An 8,335-nucleotide genomic window follows, 5' to 3' on the forward strand; every position below is an offset into this window, starting at 1 on the left:
GGTGGAATATGTAACATACTGTATGATGACTTCATTATGATAAACCATAGAGGGATTGTTGTTCCAGAGATGAGGTGATTCTAGTTAGGCACAAGTTAGGTTAGTGTCTCCTGTGCTTTGTAACTGGGTCGGCGTTTTCATTTAAAAAGGGAATTTCAGGCAAAATCAATTTGTCTACTATGGATGTCTGGAAAACATTGAACTTTGGATCCTGAGAGGAGTTCAGTTTGCATTTCAGAGAGAACTGGGGGTCAGACACCAGGCTTCTCCTGCCCCAGGCTCATGAGTCTAAACCAGTTCAGAAGCTTATAAATCCCATCTTTGTTTCTATGTGATGCAAGGATGTAATAGAAACTGGCATAAAATGCTTTTACTTAGTGATTTTTTTGTGGTGTTATTTTTTAATCCTTTTTTCCTTTCAAGCCAAAACCATACACAAGAGACTGCCTTCTTACAGGTGGTCAATAGCTAATCCAGTTAGGCTGTGATGTTCTTCAGTCTCAGAATAGAGGACAGGAGTAAACAATAATCATGACTGACTCTGAGCTAGCTTATAATGTAATATAAAAGGAGACTAGAAAATCTTTGAAGCTATGTTTTATGTCTTGTTTACATTCTAATCTTAAGAAGTAATCTTGGGAGGCAAATCTTTTCATCAAGGAAGAATTTTTTTTTATAGTGTCTTAATTATCATCTGATGTTTTATTTCCAGGCAACAGCTGTAGTATATATATAAAGAAAGTGTGAATGTATATCTAATATAAAAATTTATAGTACATATGCTTGGTAAATATGAAAATATCATTAATAATTGTATATGTGAGTATATACTTATAACTGTTAGTTGTTCAGAATTACTGTAATTTTACCTGCTTCATGCTAGTTTGGCAGCAGACAGAAAATTGTTGAGTTAGTGCTGCCTAGACAGTTACATGAAGGCTGCTGAATCAAAGCAATTGAGCATGTTAATGCTCTTATTCCATTGCATTGTGTTAAGTCAAATGCTAATTTAAATTATCTCTTGAGGCAGAGAAAACACTTTTATTGGGGGAGAATCTGTTATTTTCCTTGCTTTACCTGTGATGCTAGGATGGCTGTGCCCTGTGTTTACCATGTGCAAATGACAGATGGAGGGATCCACACTCCTCTGTCAAGTCACATTCTGAAGTACTTCATTGTCTGCTCCATGTGATATGTTGTCACATAAGGGATTTACTGTCATACAGGAGCTCTACCTTGACTGCATTTTAATGGTCTTTTTTTTTTAGTTTTCAGTCTGTGTTTAATGAGTGGTTAAGTGGATGTAAAAATGCACTGAAAAGGTTGTTGCTTCTCGACTATGTTGCTTCTAACTATGCTACTGTATTTCTTTTAAAAATAAGTGGTCATGTTTTAATGGGATCAGTTTTCTAAGCCAGCTAAAAAGCAAACCTAATTGCAAGACAAAAGGTCTTGAGGGGATCTGGATGATAATGCAACTTCCCATACTATATTGAAAGGCAAGGACCTGTTGGGAGTGGGTCCAGAGGAGAGATGCTAAGATGTTTAGAGGGCTGGAGCATCTCTCCTGTGAAGACACTTTGAGTAGTTCAACCTGGAGAAGACAAGGTTCCAGGGTGACCTCATTGCAGCCTTTCAGCACCTAAAAGAAAGATTAACTGAGGCTATTTAGTAGGGCCTGTAGCAATAAGACAAGGGCTAAGGGTTTTAAACTGAAAGAATGTTGATTCAGACTAAATGTAAAGTTGGAATGTTTTATGATGAGAGTGCTGAAACACTGGAATGGGTTATCCAGACAAGCTGTGGGTCCCCAAAACATTCAAGGCCAGTTTGGATAGGGCTCTGAGGATCTCACTGAAGATGTCTCTATCTCAGTCAATACGTCCCTGCCCATGGCAGGGGAGTTGGACGAGGTGACCTTTAAAGGTGCCTTCCAACCCAAACCATTTTAGGATTCTGTGAAAGTGGATGATACTGTTTTGGAGGTTTTCAAAGTTCACACATCTTTGTAATGAAACTACAATTTCATTGTACTAGAATATTTTTTTCAGATTATTAGCGCTGTCAGATGTCGGTGATTAAAAACTAATAATTTAGAGCTTTAACTTTACTGCTGCACCTTTAAAGTGATTAGTTTAATTTTTCTATCATAACTTGTTTCCTATATTCAATTCTTTTGGTATGTATTAGTGCATTTCAAATTCCATTAATACTGTGATTAAAAAATAATTGTTTTTTAAAACTCAAGAAGCAATTTAATAGCTCTTGATGATCAAGTAATCTTAAATTTTTAAAAACACCACGTGTCAAGTATTTTCTTACCTTCACTTACAATATCATGCAGAAGCCAAAGACAGTAAGTTAAATACTTACTTTGACATGTAAGTAATACACATCAAAAATTCAGCAAGAAAAGAGAGCTACAAAAATCCGTTCTTGATGTTGCTCATTACTTAGCATGAAATTTTTGCATCCCTTAATGTTTATTAGAGTTTTCTTTGTCTGTAACAGAATCAGAATCAAACTTCAGTGTTTTTATTCTTTCAAGAAGTCCTTCCTCCCTCCTCTGGGAAATAATTTTCTGAAACAGTAGTATATGAGATAAAAACACAAAAGAAAAGGATCTCTACTTGCATCCAGTCTAAAAGAAGTAACAGATTTTCTCTATGAGTTATCTAAACAAGGCCTAAGGAAGTTGAATATGACTGAGAGATCAGATTCTTGTACTATTTTGAATAAAATTAAAAGCAACTGACAACACATACCTGTGAGTAATCTTTATTTGCTAGTACCGCTTGAAGTCTTACTTGTATAGGCTAATAAATACAAATTACGGAATACACTACAAATGTCTTCTGTCTTGTATAGAAGACAAGAAAGTGGAAATGGACTTTGAATGAAGTGCATTAAAGAGCTTGTTAGTCAGCTGTAAGCACAATAATCATCAGCCAACACTGAGGTTTTAAATTTGTTTGCACTCACAAATTGTCCAAGTACTCATAGGACCTAGCTCTTAAGGCTTAGTGCTGAGCAGTTTTGATGTGGCTAAGCCAGAAAGCAATGTGATTTATTAGACCATAATGACAGACTACTATCTTTGATAGCCTTTGAATACAATGGCTACAGATCACCTTCACCTCTCAAAGGTGAAAATTGGAAGCATCATCATTATATGAGCATTATGAATAAATACTTCAGAATACACTTGAGCTGAAAAATTATGCATGGAAAATTGGTCACATGGTTTATTTACTATTCTAAAAAAATACTCATCCATTTTTCATTTTTTTACAGGGTTTATATTGCTTGTAAACACTTTCATTTATGTTTGCCCATCTTTGCTATTACAGTTTTTTGTATGAATGTTATAACAAATTCCCACTTCATTCTAGGCAGAAGAAGCATTTCTACAAGGGCTTGAGACACCTGAACAACAAATACCCCAACTCTCTGATAGTTTTGGTTGAAGATTTTGGTGCTGCAAAGCAATGTATTGTTGTCTTAGCTCTATTCTGAAAATTATTAAAATGTGAATTATTTTAATCCTGAAAGAATGGAAGAGGAAGAACACTGATACGAAAAGTTAAAAAATACTAAGAGAAAAAGCAGGGAATTAGAACTTGATAACTTGCAAAGATTGAGGATGATCCCATTCTCTGGAGATCAGTTGTTTTCCACTGAGTGATGACTGCCATAAGAATGGAGAGCAAATTAACTTCTGGATACTGCTTGTTACACCTTGGTATCTCTTGTGTGTGTTGGTAAGTAAATAATTGCTGTGTTCTTCTGAACTTTGTATATCCTGGTTTGTGGAGTCTCTTGGCACTTGGTAGAAGTTGCTGAACAAAGTGACCTAGAGAAGGAGGATTTAAGTGGTAACAACTGAAAAAAGAAGACTGTATAAGTATAAGTAAGCTTGAAAATGCCATAAGCAAGATTTTGGTCTAAACAAAAGCAAGATTTTTAGTTAAAAAAAAAAATTAAAAAACCCTTAAAGCAACAAAGAAAATAATAAAAACAAAATGAATAAAACAGCCTACCAAAAAACTGAACCAACCAACCAGAAACTACCAAAGAAACCTCAAAAAGAAACCCTTTATGCATTCTACTATGATGAAATTTGGCCTTCTTTGATGAAATTTCATCTTCTATGATGAAATTTGACAGCTTTTCAGGAACAATTCCAATGTAATATTGCATGCCATTTTGTGCTGCTAGATGTCGTTTTTGGCTTTCTTAGTGCCCCAGTCTAACTCAATGCTTGTGCTGGCCTAGCATAAAGCAAGAAGTAAATCAGGAAAGCATTAAGGCATGTAGGGTTAGATCTAGAGAAACAACAGAGGACCAGGAGAGATGGTAACAAGTAATGAAAACAGACCAGAATTTTTGTCTTGACATATGGCTCTCTGGAGTGGCAGCTTTGGGGATTTCTATACACACAATTGCATCTTTGATCGTAGATGTAGTCTTCTGGGAAATAAGATTGAATTCTTTGTTATTGTTGTTATTATTCCTCATGGAAGAACAAGTATTATGATCTAATTTTTATTATTATTTAGAAATAAAATTATACTGTGCAGCATGCCTTACTCAACATGTAATTTTGCTATCTTCTGAAAAGGAGCTTAGTTTGCATATTAGCTTTGTGTTTGAACTATAGGGAGTAATATAGCTGAAAATCTACTAGGTGTAGTAGAAAAAGTGTTTACTGCTTCATACAGAAAAGACTAGGAGCAACATGGCTTCAAATGTTAGTAAGAAAAGAAAAATGGGATTTAAGAAAAAAATTTCAAAATTTATATTGAAATTTATTGTGCCTATTTTATTCAGTAATTATATCCAAAAGCAAATATCTATGAGGCAGAGCCAAATCACCAGACTGGGAGGTAAATACTGATATCATGAGGAAAACAAAGAAAAACTATTTTCAGTTTGCTTAAATACCCTTTGAGTATTCATGCAATATTCAAGACTTGTTACCTTATTATCATAATGATCTCAGTAGTTGCAATATGTACTGTAAGGCAGTGCCTGTTCAAAATATGCATTTTATTTTCTCTATTGTTACCACTCTGGTGAAGTCACATGGTCATTAGCTATGAGTGCAGTCAAAACTCTGCATGATGCAGGAGACATCAGCTGGGTTTTCTTGAGAATAGTCAGTGCTCTAATGGTTTTGAAAAGTGTGTTAAATCAGCTTTTTTAGTCAAAGTAAAATCTGTTTGAAAAATGAGCATGTTTTATGTTAACTCACCTTTGGAAACAAAGTGAAAGTAAAGGAATTATATTTTTGCTTAATCAGTTTGGAAATTGTGCAATGAGGTGCATAGATTGGTAACCTCAGATTAAGATCTTTTTAAGGTACACCAGAGTTGAGGAAAAATCCTCCGCATACACACACAAAAATCCTCCTGCCCTTGAAAGACACTTGTAGATATAAAACAAACAAAAGATCAAAGGGATGAAGCAGAGCAGAAGGTTGAAAAAAGCTCTTAAAGGGAAAAGAATATAATCCTTACCTGAGAAGACAGGGATTTGAAATGCAGAGAGTCTTTGTAATGTGCTTTAGTTAAACAGACAAAAATTAAAAGGTAAGAAAAAATAATTTTGTACCTTGGACAGGTGCAAATAGTTATTAGAATAATTAAAAAAAAAATATAGAGAAACTATCTGACAATAAGATGCTCCTGGGCATTTGCAGAAGAGGAGCTGTGGATCATTTATGTATCTCATGAATCCATACATTTAAACAACTGAATATAATCCTGTGCATAATAATCTCAGCTACCTTTCAGAAGACAATGATACCTTAAAAAGTTATTAAAGAAAGAATTTTAAGTACTAACCACAAATATTGTACCTGTAAAATTGCTTTCATTACCGTAATCAAGTCTTGGGACTTTGCTAGAACATAGTGGCTTTCTGATGAGATGGTTTAAAAAACAAATTCATGTAAATTTGAAGTTTGAGCTGTAAAGGACTTGAAAAAAAGTTAATAATATGGATATATTTTTCTGAGACAAATTTTTAATCTTACCAAGGTAATTCCTGTCCCACCCTTTCCAAGATGTTATGAGTTTTTCTTCTCTGAATTTCTTAATCTGTGATTTGTGTCTTGTTTGTTTTAATCATGCTTGCCATGCAAATAACATCCTGCTATGCAAGTTTATCTATAAGTTTATGAACCGCAACTTTGTGTATATATGTGTTTTACTGTGCTACCTCTAAGGCCCTCAGTAGATGGTCACTGCCATGTGTTTGGGTGGACCCCTGTAAAAAAAATCAGCAGTTATTAGACTGATTCCCTGTTGCTGAAAATAATCTCCCTCTTTATAGTTTATGCCAGGAGAACCACTATTCACCTAATCTGGGCCAAATTCACTTCTGCTTTTCTGCTCCTTTGGACTGTAATTACTATGTAGTATGTTGTGCTTGTTTTCCAGAATATGTAGCCCAGTTTTCCTTTCTGAGTGAGTTTATGATATAGAAGACATCAGATTTAGGCATGAGAAACATTCCATAATGACTGCTATGTAGATCATGAAGAAGATCTGGCAAAAGAAGGATCCTCTACAAGATTAGTTTCTCACAGATGACTGTGAAAAAATGTGTGAAATAATAGTGTGTTATTTCTGATCAGGAGCTCACTGTGGCTTCATGATTTTGATAAATTCAGGAGTATCACTCTCCTGTAGATGTTTGATCTGAATTCTTCCATAGGCTTGCATGGCCTCAAGTTATAGATGTAGTGTCAGAGGATCAGTTTGCTTTTTAAATATGTTTTGTGTTTTCCATAGGATGGTTTTGCCCTGACTTATGGATTCCTGAAATTGTCTTCACAGAATGCATAAGGTTGGAAGAGACAACAGTGCTCAAGCAAGATCATCTCAGAGCACATGCCACAGGATTGCATCCAGATGGCTCTGGAATATCTCCAGTGAGGGAGAGTCCACAGACTCTCTGGACAATCTGTCCCAGTGTGTGGGACAGTAATGAAGTTTCTCCTCATGTTCAGCTGGAGTTTCCTGTGTATCAGTTGCTGCCTGCTTTTCTAGCCCTCTAGCTTGGCACCTCTGAGAAGTGCCTAGCTCCATCCTCCCTTCTGAGTCTACTGTGCTTGGTCAGTAGCCTGTGTATTTGGTAAGATTCTATTGCTTTCCTGCTTACATGAATTTAGCATTATTCTAAGAGCACCTACATTGTGTGTTCAGTGCTGGAAGGTAAAACTGTGACTTTTTCATTACCTTTACCTGGTTTTTATAGCAATTAACTTTTCACTTGTTTGGAAGCTGAGATGATTCCAAATAGTGCTTTTATTTGCAAGCCTTAGTGAATCTTTTTCTTTAGTTTCCTGCTTTTCTTTTATAATTCAGAATGCTTTGCATCATTTTGTTACATGCTGCCATCCAGGTGGTTAGATTTATTAGTAGTTTCATGGTTTCTATTTTTTTAGGCCATTTCTTTTTTATACCACTTGGAATCTTAAATGGAATGAAGATGGTGTTTAAAGGACTACAATGGAAGTCCCATCTGTCTGAAGACAGAATACAGTACACTTGCTGTTGCAGTTAGATGTCATATAGCAGCAGCATTTGGGTCTGTTGCAGCTGCTGACTTTCATTATGCTACAAGAAGCAACCTATTCTCGTGTTAGAGCACAGCTTCAGTCTGAAAGAGGGTTCATAGCAGGGGGCTGAGAGGTGACTGAATTATTCAGGGTTGCTCAGCAGGTCAGAGGGTGTGAGAAGAATCCTGGTACTGCTGCGAAGATGAGCCTTTGAAAAATTTACTTCCCTAGAAGCCATGCTACACTGTTCTTTGATTTTTGATGAGCTTTCATTTCAATAGGGCTAAGATTTAACCCATCATATTTACAAGAGAGGCATTATGATGTAGTTCTGAAGTGCTTGTCACTGTGATATTTTGGTTCCCACATAGCTTATTCACTGGGATTTGCTCTCTGTTACGAGTGACAATGACATTATTCATACTCTGCTTGTTCGTAAGCGCTGAATTCCCAAGGGATGCTTTCTTTTAGTGATACCAGCAAGCTGCAGTTACAGCTTTCAAAGTATTTGTGAGTTGAATTCTTCCAGCTTGAGCTGGCAGCTTTCTCACGACATCAGAATCTCTAGCTCTGTCAGCAATAGCAGCTCCTTTTCAAGAAAGAGGTCTTCATTTCATCACCTTTATCCTCGAGAGGGCAATCACAGAAAAAAACTAGAGGTTTCTGCTCACGAACTAGAGAAGGTTTTAAGCAATTTGGGAAAGAGTGCAGAGAAAGAAACCATTCTGACCTTTCTCTGCACTACCCCTCCAAGTTCAGTTTCTGCTC

Source organism: Lonchura striata, chromosome 4 (genome assembly GCF_050655825.1).
Source record: "Lonchura striata isolate lonStrDom1 chromosome 4, ASM5065582v1, whole genome shotgun sequence".
NCBI classification, from domain to species: Eukaryota; Metazoa; Chordata; class Aves; order Passeriformes; family Estrildidae; genus Lonchura; species Lonchura striata.